Source organism: Rhamphochromis sp. 'chilingali', assembly GCF_963969265.1.
Source record: "Rhamphochromis sp. 'chilingali' genome assembly, chromosome: 11".
In the NCBI taxonomy this organism is placed as follows: domain Eukaryota; kingdom Metazoa; phylum Chordata; class Actinopteri; order Cichliformes; family Cichlidae; genus Rhamphochromis; species Rhamphochromis sp. 'chilingali'.
In genome coordinates this window covers 7,512,909-7,520,958 of record NC_137938.1, presented here as the reverse complement: position 1 = coordinate 7,520,958, position 8,050 = coordinate 7,512,909, and positions in this window count along the sequence as shown.

Below are 8,050 nucleotides of genomic sequence, written 5' to 3'. Positions count from 1 at the left end.
AATTTGCTGTTATCTGTCCTCTGTTCTCAGATTGTTGTTGATGTGTGTTTGGTTGTTGGTCTTTAATCTCTATTTTATGTTTCATTACTTTCTGTGTGTGTGTGTGTGAGAGTGTGTGTTCCATCCATACAATGAAACACACCTGTGTGTGGGATGTTTTTCTGCGAAATCCAGGAGAGATAGGGGAAAGAACTGACGCAGAAAAAATATGGAGTAATTCTTAGTCCAGGCCTTTTCTGTTATAGATAGGTATGGGAATCAAGAACTTGTAGAGAACCGGTTCCCAGTAGTTCAGTTCCTTGGAATTGTTAGTCTGCTTGCCAATCCGCTTATCGATTTCACTTGCACTACAATCACCTGATTTCAGTTTGTGTGCTGGAGGAAAATAGTGGTGCAGTCTACAGTGTGGACTTGGACAATAATTTTATCTATATTAAGGATGGGATGGTTGAGATATGTGCAATGGTAAAGTGCAAAATGCATCCAGGACAGAAACAACTGCATTATGCTGCTAACAGAACTTGAGCTCTTTGCAAGGCTCTACACAGACAACATGCTAACACTAAGCTAGTCAAAAACCCAGAGTGATTTTTAAACATAAGTGTATGCTGAACTCAGCCATGCAGCCAGACCATGAACACAAAAAACAAAAAGCCGGGAGCCTCCAACCTTGTTTGTTGACAGCAGTTCAAATTGGAAAAATCTAACCTTGCTACACAAGGAGATTACTTCTTATTGGATCACTGCCTCCCATTTCACTACACAACTTAATTCTGATTGGATCTAGTCATCTTGTTTTCACAGGTAATTGATGAAAACTAATAGGCAAAAAAGTTAAAACTGATTCTTACATCTTCACAAGCTCATTTCATTTTCCACACAGGTTCTGCAGCCTTGATCCTTTCTCAGACTTAAGAAAAACGGATTTGTAAAATATATTTAAACACATTTGGAATAAAGGTTATTCACACCCCATGAAATGCAGAAAAAAAAAAAAGGTATGGAGAGAATCTAGTCTCAAGCTCATCACAGATGCATTTTATGTGATGTATAAATAAAAACCTAACTTGCAAACAAATATATCTTCCACAAACAAATGCTAAACAAAGTGGACACCTGAGCCTTTACATGTTGGGTGTCCTGAATCTGGACGTGGCCAACAAGAGAAGCTCTGACTGTAAAACCAAGACATTGCATATTTGCATTTATGTGTTGTGCTCACAAGATAAGCACATATGTGCAGCTTTAGCCTCCTTTATGACTCCTATCAGGACCAAAATCTACAAAACTATTATTAAGATTATTAAAACTAGAAGCTCATCAAGAAAGTGTTGAAGTTAAAGCGCAAAGGACCATTTTCACCATAGACCTTTGTTTTTTTCAGCAACAACAAGAGTTGCCTCCTGTTCGTACTTCTGCACTGGTTCCACTTTAAAGACTCAGAAGCATTCAGACAACATTCACAAAGACAAATTATCTTGTTTACACTCCCATAGTGAACGAACAGTTGCATAAACCGAGCTGGTTTCTGCTTATAACATTAGTTGCTACAATCATTATCATTTAGTTTGTTAAAATTTAACTTTACAGGGAGTGCAGAATTATTAGGCAAATGAGTATTTTGTCCACATCATCCTCTTCATGCATGTTGTCTTACTCCAAGCTGTATAGGCTCGAAAGCCTACTACCAATTAAGCATATTAGGTGATGTGCATCTCTGTAATGAGAAGGGGTGTGGTCTAATGACATCAACACCCTATATCAGGTGTGCATAATTATTAGGCAACGTCCTTTCCTTTGGCAAAATGGGTCAAAAGAAGGACTTGACAGGCTCAGAAAAGTCAAAAATAGTGAGATATCTTGCAGAGGGATGCAGCAGTCTCAAAATTGCAAAGCTTCTGAAGCGTGATCATCGAACAATCAAGCGTTTCATTCAAAATAGTCAACAGGGTCGCAAGAACCGCAGCAATTTCCTAATGTTGTAAACCTGCTCAACATTTGGCAATAAACCCCTTTCTGATTCTGATTCTGAAGAAGCGTGTGGAAAAACCAAGGCGCAAAATAACTGCCCATGAACTGAGAAAAGTCAAGCGTGCAGCTGCCAAGATGCCACTTGCCACCAGTTTGGCCATATTTCAGAGCTGCAACATCACTGGAGTGCCCAAAAGCACAAGGTGTGCAATACTCAGAGACATGGCCAAGGTAAGAAAGGCTGAAAGACGACCACCACTGAACAAGACACACAAGCTGAAACGTCAAGACTGGGCCAAGAAATATCTCAAGACTGGTTTTTCTAAGGTTTTATGGACTGATGAAATGAGAGTGAGTCTTGATGGGCCAGATGGATGGGCCCGTGGCTGGATTGGTAAAGGGCAGAGAGCTCCAGTCCGACTCAGACGCCAGCAAGGTGGAGGTGGAGTACTGGTTTGGGCTGGTATCATCAAAGATGAGCTTGTGGGGCCTTCTCGGGTTGAGGATGGAGTAAAGCTCAACTCCCAGTCCTACTGCCAGTTTCTGGAAGACACCTTCTTCAAGCAGTGGTACAGGAAGAAGTCTGCATCCTTCAAGAAAAACATGAGGCTACCCCTCTGTCCCCTTCTGGCTGCCTCTGCCTCAATTTTATCCCACAACTTAGACATTCACATTACTCACACTCTCATTACACATACATATAGGATCTTGGGGGTGGGCACGATACACGGAACCCAAAGTACCATCAGGGTGTACACCCCACCCCTGGCGTCGTTGCCCACCTCTCAATTTTAAATACACGTAGACATTGAGGGCTAGCAGGAGGGACCATGCACTTACCTGCTGCTCTCTGGCAGGTAGCTCCATGCCCTCCTGGGTTTTAAATGCACCTTAGAACACACATGCATCAACACTACAATGAGCGGGTGGAGGGAGGTTTGGAGTCTTCTCTCACCCCCATTCTCTGCGACCTGCTGGAGCGGGGGGGCTAGGAGGAGGAGTTGGCCGTCCGACTGCAGTCTGGAGTGTGGGGCCTTCCTGCTGCTGCGGAGTCGGGGCGGTCTGCCTCCCCCCACCGCAGGGAAAAGGGTAACACCACCTGGGTCTGGGTGCAGTTCCCCCCTCCAGGGGCAAGGGTACCTAGACCCGGTTTGTAGAGTACGCTTGGGGAGTGTGATCGTGTGTACAGCGTCTCTTCATGTCTGTCTCCACGTTGGTTGAGTGTGGAGTAAGTGCATATGAGAGCATGAGGGTGGGAATGGATGTTTGTATATGTGTGTGCCTGTATTTCTGTGTCTATATGTCAGGTTGGGTGTCAGGCGCCACCTCTCTGGGGACATCTTAGGCCCTCCAAGGTTTGGAGGCCTATCTCCCCCTACCACCACTTCCCCTGCCAGTGGCGGACTCCCTCAGACATTGGTGCGTTGGTGGTTCTTTGTGTCCGGGGATGGGCGTCCAGGTACACACCGGCTCACTCCTTGGCGGCCGCTTATCGGGGCCTGGAGCCTGGGGCTTGCTCGGGCCACTTCGGAGGTGGGGTGCCCCCGGCCTCTCGGCCTGGGGCTCGGTCACTCAGGCGCGGCTGGCTGCTGGCGGAGCTCACGGGCGCGTCACTGCAACTCCCCCTGGCTTCTGCTCCGCGGCTGCTGAGTGAGCCCTCATCTGGGACTCTCCTCAGCTCTTTCTGGGACAGTGGCGCGGCTGCCCCTCTGTTGGTCTTCCTTGGTCTCTTGTGTTCTGGGGGCCTCTGGATGTCTGGAGTTTTGATCTCCTCCATACCTGCTTCATGCCCTGGAGGACGGGGCTGTGGCCCCCCCACACCCTCTAGCAGATTATTACATGAAGGAACCTTTTAAAAAACAAAAAACAAGCGCGTCCATGCTCACAGGTGTACACACGGGTGATCACACCCACAAACTACACCCTTTTTGGCTCCTACCTCAAAGCACACTGTGTTCTGTTGATCTTATGTGCTGCACAATAATGTTTAATATTTAGTATTTACTGTCATATTCCCATATATCATTGTGATGTTGTTTATTCTATTACTCTTGTTCTCTTCTGCTTGTTTTCTTTTTTCTTTCTCAGCAGGTGACCCAGGTGATTGATATATGCATTTTTTTTTTCTCTGCCCGTTCTGTTGGTTTTTGTCTTTTGCCCTTCTCCCCCGTCCCTCTTCTCAGCTGTTTCTCTTTCCCTCTTTCTTTCTCCCCTTCTTTCCCCCAGTCAAGTCTGTCCCGTATTCAGTAAGTGAAAATAAAATAAACAATAAAAGGTGAATCAAATGGACCATTACGGCAAGGCTGGGATGGTCAGTTTGGTAAAGTAAATCCGTTGGGCATCTTTCTTTGCCTTTAGACAACAATTCTGATGGCAAAAGAGCCAAACGGGACAGGCAAAAAAAAAAAAAAAAAAGAAAAAAAGAAAAAAGAAAAACATGATTTTCATGCAGGACAATGCTCCATCACACGCGTCCAAGTACTCCACAGCGTGGCTGGCAAGAAAGGGTATAAAAGAAGAAAAACTAATGACATGGCCACCTTGTTCACCTGATCTGAACCCCATTGAGAACCTGTGGTCCATCATCAAATGTGAGATTTACAAGGAGGGAAAACAGTACACCTCTCTGAACAGTGTCTGGGAGGCTGTGGTTGCTGCTGCACGCAATGTTGATGGTGAACAGATCAAAACACTGACAGAATCCATGGATGGCAGGCTTTTGAGTGTCCTTGCAAAGAAAGGTGGCTATATTGGTCGCTGATTTGTTTTTGTTTTGTTTTTGAATGTCAGAAATGTATATTTGTGAATGTGGAGATGTTATATTGGTTTCACTGGTAAAAATAAATAATTGAAATGGGTATATATTTGTTTTTTGTTAAGTTGCCTAATAATTATGCACAGTAATAGTCACCTGCACACACAGATATCCCCCTAAAATAGCTAAAACTAAAAACAAACTAAAAACTACTTCCAAAAACATTCAGCTTTGATATTAATGAGTTTTTTGGGTTCATTGAGAACATGGTTGTTGTTCAATAATAAAATTATTCCTCAAAAATACAACTTGCCTAATAATTCTGCACTCCCTGTATTGTTACACCTGTTAGCAACAAAACACAGTAAGAGGCAATGCAAGTTAACTAGAAAAATCTTTTAGTTAATGTAATGTCGACATCCCTGATTAAGTACAAAAAAAAAAAAAAAAAAAGTGACAGCACAGAAAGATGAGGGATAGTGGATGTACCATAGATTTCTCTGGTGACTGAGTTTATTTGGCATTCCAGAGAGAGAGAGAGAGAGACACACACACAGACACACACACAAAAAGAGAGAGAGAGAGAGACCAGATCCAGTACTGACCTCAACTGACCTGTTGCAGCCTGGGAGAGTACGCCTCACACTAAATACATGCTGAGAACCATGGGTACAATAAACTCAACAACAGCACAGATTTCCTGTGGCAGTGATTCATGTTTTCCCATATACTTAAAATCTCTTACATGTATGTGCAAAAATATCCCGATACAGTCACCCAAAAGGCATTAACAAGAATCTATTACATATCTAGGCATTGTTTAATGTACCTAAAAAGTTCACTAAAAACTGTGTTAAAGTTCCTTTCATGCTTGAGAGATTTAACCATCTCCAGACATATGACTTTGATGACAGTTCCATGTAATCATCATCATTATTTCACAGACATACCGTCTCATTGTGTACCATATGATTTAAGAATTTCCAAATTGTTTGCACATACTTCAATGACTAAACTCCACATATTTAAGATTTATAAGACGGGTGCGGCATTTGCTTATATTTGTAACCTCTAACCTATGCCATAAAAGAATGACATTGAATTCTTGATATGAAAAGCACAAGCATCACAAGATACATACACAACTAAACAATGACAAAATATTTGAAAGGTCCCAATGTGTTTTTTTTTTTCCTCCTCCGATGTTGACATTCTGGTTAAACATAAGCTCAGTCAGAATGAGTGAAAGGAAAATTATGAAGGGGAAACCTCTTCATGTTCAAGCATTGAGGCCATGGAGGTTAAAGCACCTTCTTTTGATGCAACAGAAAGGACAGGACAACCCTGTGTGCACCGCAGAAGAATGCTAATCTTTCCACATCTGGAATTCTCTACCAAGTAAAAAACTTTACCCGTTGAAGTTAACTAGTGAGATGGTTTTGTTTTTTTTAATAACTGACAAGCAGGGTATGAAGGACTAATATGAAAGGGCAAGGAAAACCACACACAAAAAGTATGTGGACTCACGGATTGGCACACGGTATACTGAGAATTGTAGATAAACAAAGAGACAGAAATATACAACAGACAAGTGAAGACAGAAGATTTAAAGACGAATGGATGAAAAGGTATATTGAGATATAGCTATGTCAACTAGCAGTGATGACAGGAAAGAAACTGACATCACACAGCTGAGCCAGTGTAGTCAGTCAGTCTCACTGCAGCTGCATTCCTGGCCTGCCGGTCTCATGTGTAATGTTGCCTCTATGCACATTCCTGGGCTTCTATGGGCTTGGGGACAGTCAATGCAGAACTAAGAGTTCCACTGCATCATGAACAGACACCGAGCAACATCCTGGCAGACAAGCTGAACCACTACTGAGTGATGTGGGATGAAAGTCAAACAGAGTTCCACCCTTTACGCCACAGTGTGGAGCAAGCTGAAGTCTGGAGGTGTGTGTATTGAGCTGGTAGATTTAACTGTACTAATTTGAACAGAGAAGACATTTAAAACATGCCAGCATGATTATTTGACTATCTTCCTATGTAGCAGAAAATGATATGCAAGATTGTATGTAATATACGCCACCTAAAAAGACGAAGGAAAAATAAGACTTATGAGGTGTACAACATCAAAAACTCAATGGATTGTGTTCAGATTGTGACTAAGCAATACAAAGAATTTAAAAAAAGTGCAAAGAACAATCACAACAGCAGTGTGAACAGGAAAGGCATTGTTTAATGTACAAAGAGAGGCTAGCAGGCAGACAGGGAGAAGAAAGGGAAAAGTTTCCAACCCCAACAAAGCCAGTACAGTCTCCAGCTGCCTGCCTATTACCCCCACCCCCACCCCCCAAACCTCTCAGACTTCCCTCAAAAGGAGGGGAGCAGGATGAGGTAAGCATCCTGGCATTTCTGCTCAGCTGACAGAGCTAACAGCTCAGGAAGAGGGTGGGAAATGGAGAGAAATTAATGAGTAAATTGCAAGTATGCAACACAAAAGAATCCAAAATTATAGTGGAAGTAGGGAAATAGTTCTATTATACTGTGCAGGGTGAAAATAATAATTTAAAATCCATGCCAGAGAGGTGCAAGAAAAACCTCTGATATCAGCGACTCTTCTAAAACGATGTAAATCTGTCTTTCACAGCAGTCCAAGAGTTGGCCTACATGTTAATTGTGACTGCACTGCATACATGTTTAGATCAAAAAGCAATATGTAGAGCATCCAAATACGAGTCCGACTTCAATAACCTCCTTCACTACATTTTCATTTATCATGAATAGCAATCAGCCACTCATAGCTAGCAAACACAAATGTCTACAGCAGGCCTGCTGAGTAATAGATTACTCAATATGTTAAAGTAATGTGCTGGAGGAACGAGTAGCAGCACTACTCAAAATATAGATATTGCAGTATTTACTGTCTCCCAAAATTTTCCGTTTCTGTAGCTTTGCCATAACAAAGGATTATGCGTATGTAACCATTGCACTGATGCTTACATACACTCCAAAACATTGACGGGTCGCTGCCTGATAGCAACAATGCTAGGTGTAGGCAGAAAGCTAATTGTCTGAACAGGAAAGAGAAAGAAAATGGAGTTCATTACAAAGAGAAGGAAGGTGAAAAAAAAAGTTTTTTTAAAATTAAAAATCAAAGAGGCAAAAAAGATTAGTCCACAACATAGCATGTTTCACTTTTCTTTTTTTGACGCTGCCATATGGTGACAGAAAAGTGCAACTACAAGAGGATAGTGGTTTGCAAGTGTTGTGAAGAATCGACCAAACCATGCAGGGCACTTTAAGAAGATGGTCTAGTAGAGA